This window comes from Malania oleifera, chromosome 11 (assembly GCF_029873635.1).
Source record: "Malania oleifera isolate guangnan ecotype guangnan chromosome 11, ASM2987363v1, whole genome shotgun sequence".
NCBI lineage: Eukaryota > Viridiplantae > Streptophyta > Magnoliopsida > Santalales > Ximeniaceae > Malania > Malania oleifera.
In genome coordinates, this window is record NC_080427.1 from 24,190,969 (window position 1) to 24,197,610 (window position 6,642).

The window sequence follows — 6,642 nt, forward strand, 5'->3', positions numbered from 1 at the left end:
AGTAATTTGATTAACTGAATTTGACTGAAATAATTTTAAATTAATTATAAAAAACAGAATATAATTGTAATTTTTTTTCCAATTCCATATGAGTAGCCCAAGAGGGAACTCAAGAAAGAGGGATTCAGGATTGGGACAGCCGACCAGAACTGGGAAAAGGGAAGAGGGGTTTGGGATTGGGATGGCTGATGGGAACTGGGAAGAGGCTCAAGCAAAGAGGGAGAAGTGGAGAAGGAGAACCCAGGCGGCCAGGTGAAGTGGTGAGAACGAACGGATGAGAACATTGAGAAGTGAGAATAGAACCCTAGCCCTAGTCCGCCTTTAACATATATATTAACATTACAAATTTATATTTAATTTTTAATTAATTAATAGTTCGGGTAATTTGGTTAACCAAATTAAAATTTCTCATACCCGAACCAAAAACTGAATAACCAAAATGATTGAAATCCGTAACTGAATTGAACTGAACCTATTCCTTAACCAAACCAAACCGACCGAAATTGATCAGTTAATTTGGTTAATTCAGGTAAACCGAAATTATGCTCACCCCTAGTCATGTTCTTTGTTTGATAAATAAGTTATAGAGCTAATATTATAGGATGTATCAAGGGAATGAAGATTTGAGAGTATATGATAGTATTATAGGCAAAATAGGATTTTGAAATTGAGAGGATTTTTTTTACTAATTATATTGTTAATCTTTTTTTAATTTTTCAAATGAGTCCCTATATAAAGAGAATGGCAAAATTATAACCGTTGAGGGACACATAGGGCATTCTTAAATTTTTTAAAATAGTTTAGAAAAATTAACCCTATTTAATCAATTTAACCTTGGTAAAAATTTAATTAACCCGAGAAGGTTCGGGTGCCTGGCCTGAGGTTCGGGTGCCTAAATAGACTCGGTCAAAAAAGCATTTTTAAAGAGTTTGGTCGCCCAAGTCTAAGTTTGGATGCTTGAACAAAAGTCAAAAACATTTGTCGCACGGTTTGGGTGCTCGAAACTTAGTTCGGTCGCCCAAAACCTTTTTGAACGCGAAGGTTCGAGTGCCCAAGTTGATGAAAAGCACCCTGACAGAGGTTCGGTCACCCGAGGATAATACGTTCTGTCTTGGTTCGATAGCCCGAACCCAAGTCAAACTGTTGACTTTCCAGCAGTTCGAGCGCCTGAGGAGTTTTGAACTCCTGAGGTTCGATTGCCTGACCTCTCATATATTTGCCTATTATGTTCAATTTAATTTCAATTTGGTCCCCTAATTGAGCAAGTGATTATAGGGACTTTCTTAAGTGCAAGTGCTGGGACCTAGGGTCTTTTTAAGGCCACTTTAAGTACGCCAAAAAACATGGCATCGGTCAACCTTCGATTGACCAAAGGGTGATCCCTAAGGTCTTGAGCTTATAGATCCTACATACATGATATACAGATTATTACATACCTTTTCTTAAATGAAATTATTACAGACCCAATGATAAAAAATACAACAATAAATATGTTACGTCTTCACTTCTCTTCAAGTTGCCGCATGCCATTATATAAGTATTTGTAAATAAAAATCTGCACACAAACTTGGCAACCATTAAATACCTGAGTATTTGTCATAATCAAAACCGGGTGTGACCTATAAGGTCAACACTGTTGACTCTCAAAATATAGCTGTATAGCGGACTCAGTCTCTTGGTAAGCTATTGTGCTCTCTATGAATGATTTGGATCTTTTCTGAAACATTGGTAAAGTAAATAGGATGCCTATGTGGATGCAATATGTTAGTAATAGTATCATACAATCCAAATCAATCATGTTTAAACAAAAATTCACACAAAGAAGGATGGAGCTTCTATCCCAACCCTAGAAAGGTCTGTATATACACATGGTTCTCTGAGGCTCTAACCTGAGGAAGGGATCTCATGGGTAATCATGCGTGGTTAGGCTTTAGTCCCTATTGACAAAAGGTTCCCAGATTAAACTTCAATCCTACCTCATAGGGGTTGAGAAAAAGCCCGCACTGAGCAGAGTGGTTCGCGGGTTTCATCAAGTTCTGCCACAAAGGGACTGACGCTATTACACTCTTATCTAATCCTAGCAAGGAAAGCCCAAGTATAACGCGTGAGCAAGTGTGTGAACTCAATTTTTTGGCCTAATCCCCTAGCCCACATTCATCCATATGTTTATTTAAAGTATTCACAAGTAATTTTAGCTTATTAAATCAATAATAGAAACAAAGTATTTACAGTTATTCGCATGCTAGCAAAGGAAATAAAGTATTCATGCTTATTCAAACAACAAATGGAACCAATTAATCACATGCTTAACATGGAGACAAAACTATTCACAGTTGATCATATAGAGACAAAGTATTCACAATTAATCATGCTTACCCAAATAACTATGGAAAATTTCAATGCAATCAGATATTAACACTATGTACAAAATATGGTGGAGTAATCAAAAGGCTTATCAGATTTGAAATGGGGATAATTCTTAATTAATTACTTGCTCAACTCTCAAGATCCCCAGCAGAGTCACCAAGCTGTTGCGACGTTCCCGAGGTGAACTGGACATGGTGGTTTTAAAAATATTTTCGTGGAAAACAAGGTGTGCTAGAGTTGCCACTAACCTTTTGGAGTGTGGTTAGAACACTTAATTACTACTCAATTAATGGTAGAACCGATCTATTTTACCACAGTCAGGTTCAAGAGTTCGGTTATGCAAGGAGAAGCTATTAGTACGCCCTACACGCCCGTTCTACGAACAATACCTAATCAATTGAAAATTATCCCACAAATTAGATTTAACAAGCCTTCAAAATTACTCTATTTCAAAAATTGTGAAGAAATGCAAAAAATGAATACTGTATAAATATTCCCTCAGAATCGGGGTATATCGTACTCCGAAGAGTCATGCCTCCCTCTGAAATCATTGGGAAGGAAAATCGGGAAAGTATGTTACAAAAATACGCTCCTAGGTTTTTTAGAAATTTTTAGGATTTTTTAAGTAAGGAAAAGCATATATTTTGGAACCTTGGGAGGTTTTTGGACTCATTTGGGATGAAAACTATTCTCTGGACCTCAAAAATATTTTTTTTATGATTTTTCCATGACTTTTTTTTTTTTTAATTTTTGTGATTTTTAAAAGTGCAAAAACATTTTTCTAACCTCAAAATATATTTTTTGATTTTTTTGTAATTTTTCTTGATTTTTTTTTTGTTGTGATTTTTCAAAATTTTCCCCGAATTTTAAAATAACAAAAAGACAATTAAGTAAAATGATGAAGGTCAAATTAAAAATATTTTTCTAAATTTTTTTTTGATTTTTTTGAATTTTTGCAATTTTTTACATTAATTAACATAGTACAAAAACTATTTTAAGAGAGAAAAAAAAGTGAGTCAAAGACATTTTTAGACTTTTTCTAGTTTTTTTTTTAATTTTTCTGTAATTTTCTGAATTTTAATGATTTTTTCTAAATTTATTGTGAATTATTGAAAGTTTAAATAATATCGTAACAAAATGAAAAAAGCTAAACCGGTTTCATACCAGTTTAGAGGACCCAAACTAGTTTGGAGAAGAACCAGTCCAAAGGGGGGTCAACCTGTTTTAGGCTTGGTCAAGGCCAATCACATGTCATCTGGCAAGTGGGGGGAGCGTGCAGGTAAGGATAGGTCACGTGGCCTCATCGTGATGGTTGCGTGAAGGCCATGATCAAATGGCTGAAAAGGAACCACATTAGGCGAGCGCATACGGACACAAGGATGCCACGTGCCACTGATTAGATGGGGGAAGCGAACATCGACGGGTCTCCTGGCACGGGTTGATCTTGGTCGTGGTTAGGGAAGCAGAGATCCAACGGTGGGCAGTGAATGTGCGTGGATTGATGATGTGGTTCGATTTGGGCTGTGTCCTGAAAACACAAATTGAGCGGTTGATGGTCGTTTCGCTTGGATTCATGACGTGGCGAGATCCTGCTCATTCCTAGAAAGACACCATGGACGGCTCATTTCAGTCGCGTCGCCCACTAAACTTGTGGAGGGGAATGAGCCACGTGTCGCTTATGGACAGAAGATGGGGTGACACACATTTCAATCCTATGGTCTTGAAGCAAAAGATACTTAAGCCCAAATTTTTATGTTCTCCCTCCTTCCCTTTTCCTTCTTCTTCCTCCTACGAACAGAAACCCTAGGGTTTCTGGTTCATTAACCTTCCTTACTCTCTCTCTCTCTCTCTCTCTCTCTCTCTCTCTCTCTCTCTCTCTCTCTCTCTCTCTCTCTCTCACTTTCTCTCTCAATCTGAACTCTTTTCTAAGATTCGAAACCCTAGCTTCTGGTTCGATTTTCTCTCTTTGCTTTTGTTCTTCCCTGAGGGTTTTCACCTCTCTGACACCCTGTAGCCCTTTGAAAATGAAACCCTAACCTCTTCTCTCTGTTTGCCTAAACCCAAAGCAATACATGACTCTCAACCTATCTGTTCTCTACCCCTTCGGTCAAAAATCCTCAAAAGCTCTAAACCATCATTTCCCATGTTCTTGCCTTGGCACCCCCTAAAGACAATCAAGATCTCTCACCTTCTCATTTCGCTATAAAACAAAGCCAAAGTCCTTGACCGTCCCTTCCTACAATCTTAAGATGGAGTTTAGTCTCTCTGCTAGGCACAAGATGAACTTAGAGACCCAAGGTCTTTCAGATCTGGAAAGATCTGAACTCTTAGAGATGAGGACACTCTTAGCCCTTATAGTCAACAACAGATGAGTATTTCGCCCTCCCCTTTTTATTTGCAATTTTTGTTTATGTGACTAACCTGTGATTTGAATCTGACATGTATGTGTTGACTGAATGTGATGTCATTCTAGTTCTTGCCATATGAAAAACTAGATTTTTTGTTTGGTGATCTATTGTTGGGTTTCTAGTCTATTTTAGGATAGAGTTTCAGGTTGGTTGGGGCGGGGGGCGGAAGATGAGTTAACTTGTCTCCACCCAATGAGTGGCATCAAGGGTTGTGTTGACCTTTTGAGTCCGATCCCTATTTTGATGCTAACAAAGTACTTAGAACTAATGTGTGTGTTTAGTACTTGAACATGTTAATATTTCAGAACACACACATGAAAGAGGATTGATGGAAGCCTAAGGAACATAAAGATCATACCATGCACCTCAAACAGATAGGAACTATAAGCTCAGTGTAAACAATGTGTAATTGCACTCTAGGTAATGTCAATAATCAATCATGTGCAAGATTGTATTACAACCAGATCAAATTACCAGGGCCGACCTCAACCTTTACAAACTCTCATTGCGAGGCGGAGAAGGCCCCAACTATCCTTACGGGCTAGATCAACACCCCCTCAGACCACACTTGGAATACAACCAAATCACAATACAAATTGTGTACAAAATAAGTGCTTCTCCAACAAGAAAATTTGTACCAATATCAATCAATGCACCTCAAACAGATAGGAACTATAAGCTCAATGCAAACAATGTGTAATTGCACTCTAGGTAATATCAATAATCAATCATATGCAAGAGTGTATTACCAATCTATCTTTGAAAACTATATGTACATATATTTCAATCACAAGTAGGGTTTCAAAGATTTCCAATCATATGATCAAATATCTTAAAAATGATTTTCGAAAAATATTAATCACAAGAGATATTTTGTAAACCAAGCTTATCAAAAGATATTTACTTCACAACACAAGACAAGCTTAAGAGTCTTGCAATAAAAATGCAAAGACTCACAAGCTAAAGATGGTTTCCCTAAAAGTGAATTTATATATTAAATCCCGAGGAAAACCTTTTGGCCTAACTCTCAACAAAATCAACAATTAATCAAGCCAATGAGAGTATAAGCAATGTAGGATCTCTCAAGATACACTCACTCAAAATGATTTTGCAATGGAATGAGTAAAAGTGAGGAGTATTTTGGCTTTGAGTAAGAAGAGGGGCTCTCAAAAATTTAGAAAACTTTTTAGCTAATTAAATCCCTAATCCTCTCTTAATTTTGCAAATGAGCTCATATTCATAGACATGGCACAAATTATGACCGTTGGGAACATCAGGGAAATTATTAAATTTGTTTTAAATGTGTTTAATTAAATTAACCCTATTTTAGCCTAATTAACCTTGGTAAAAATTAGGTCAACTCGAGAGTTTCGGTCGACAGAGCCATAGGTTCGGTTGCCCAAACAGACGCATAAGCAAAAAGGCGTTTTTGAAGTTCGGGTGCCCGTGGACAAGTTTAGGTGGCTGAACAAGGTGATTTTCCAAAATGTCCAAGGTTCGGTCACTCGTCCTCAAGTTCAGTCTGCCAAACTTGCATGTTCGGTCGCCCAAGGGGTATTTTGAACGTGAAGTTCAGGCGCTCGAGTTGTTGGAAAAAGTTAAGTCTTGGGTTCGGTTAACCGTGGACATTTAGTTCAAAAAGGTTCGGTCGCTCGAGTCACAGTCAATATTTTGACTTTTCACTTGTTCGGTCAACTGAGGCATTTTCAATGCACAAGTTCGGTCGCCCGAAGTCAAGTAAACACTTTGATTTCCTATGTTCGGTCGATCGAGGCATTTTCAACCCCAAGGTTAGGTCGCCCGAATCCTTAACAATTTACCACCTAAGTCCTGTTTTTACCCCAAATTGCATATATGAAAGTGAGGA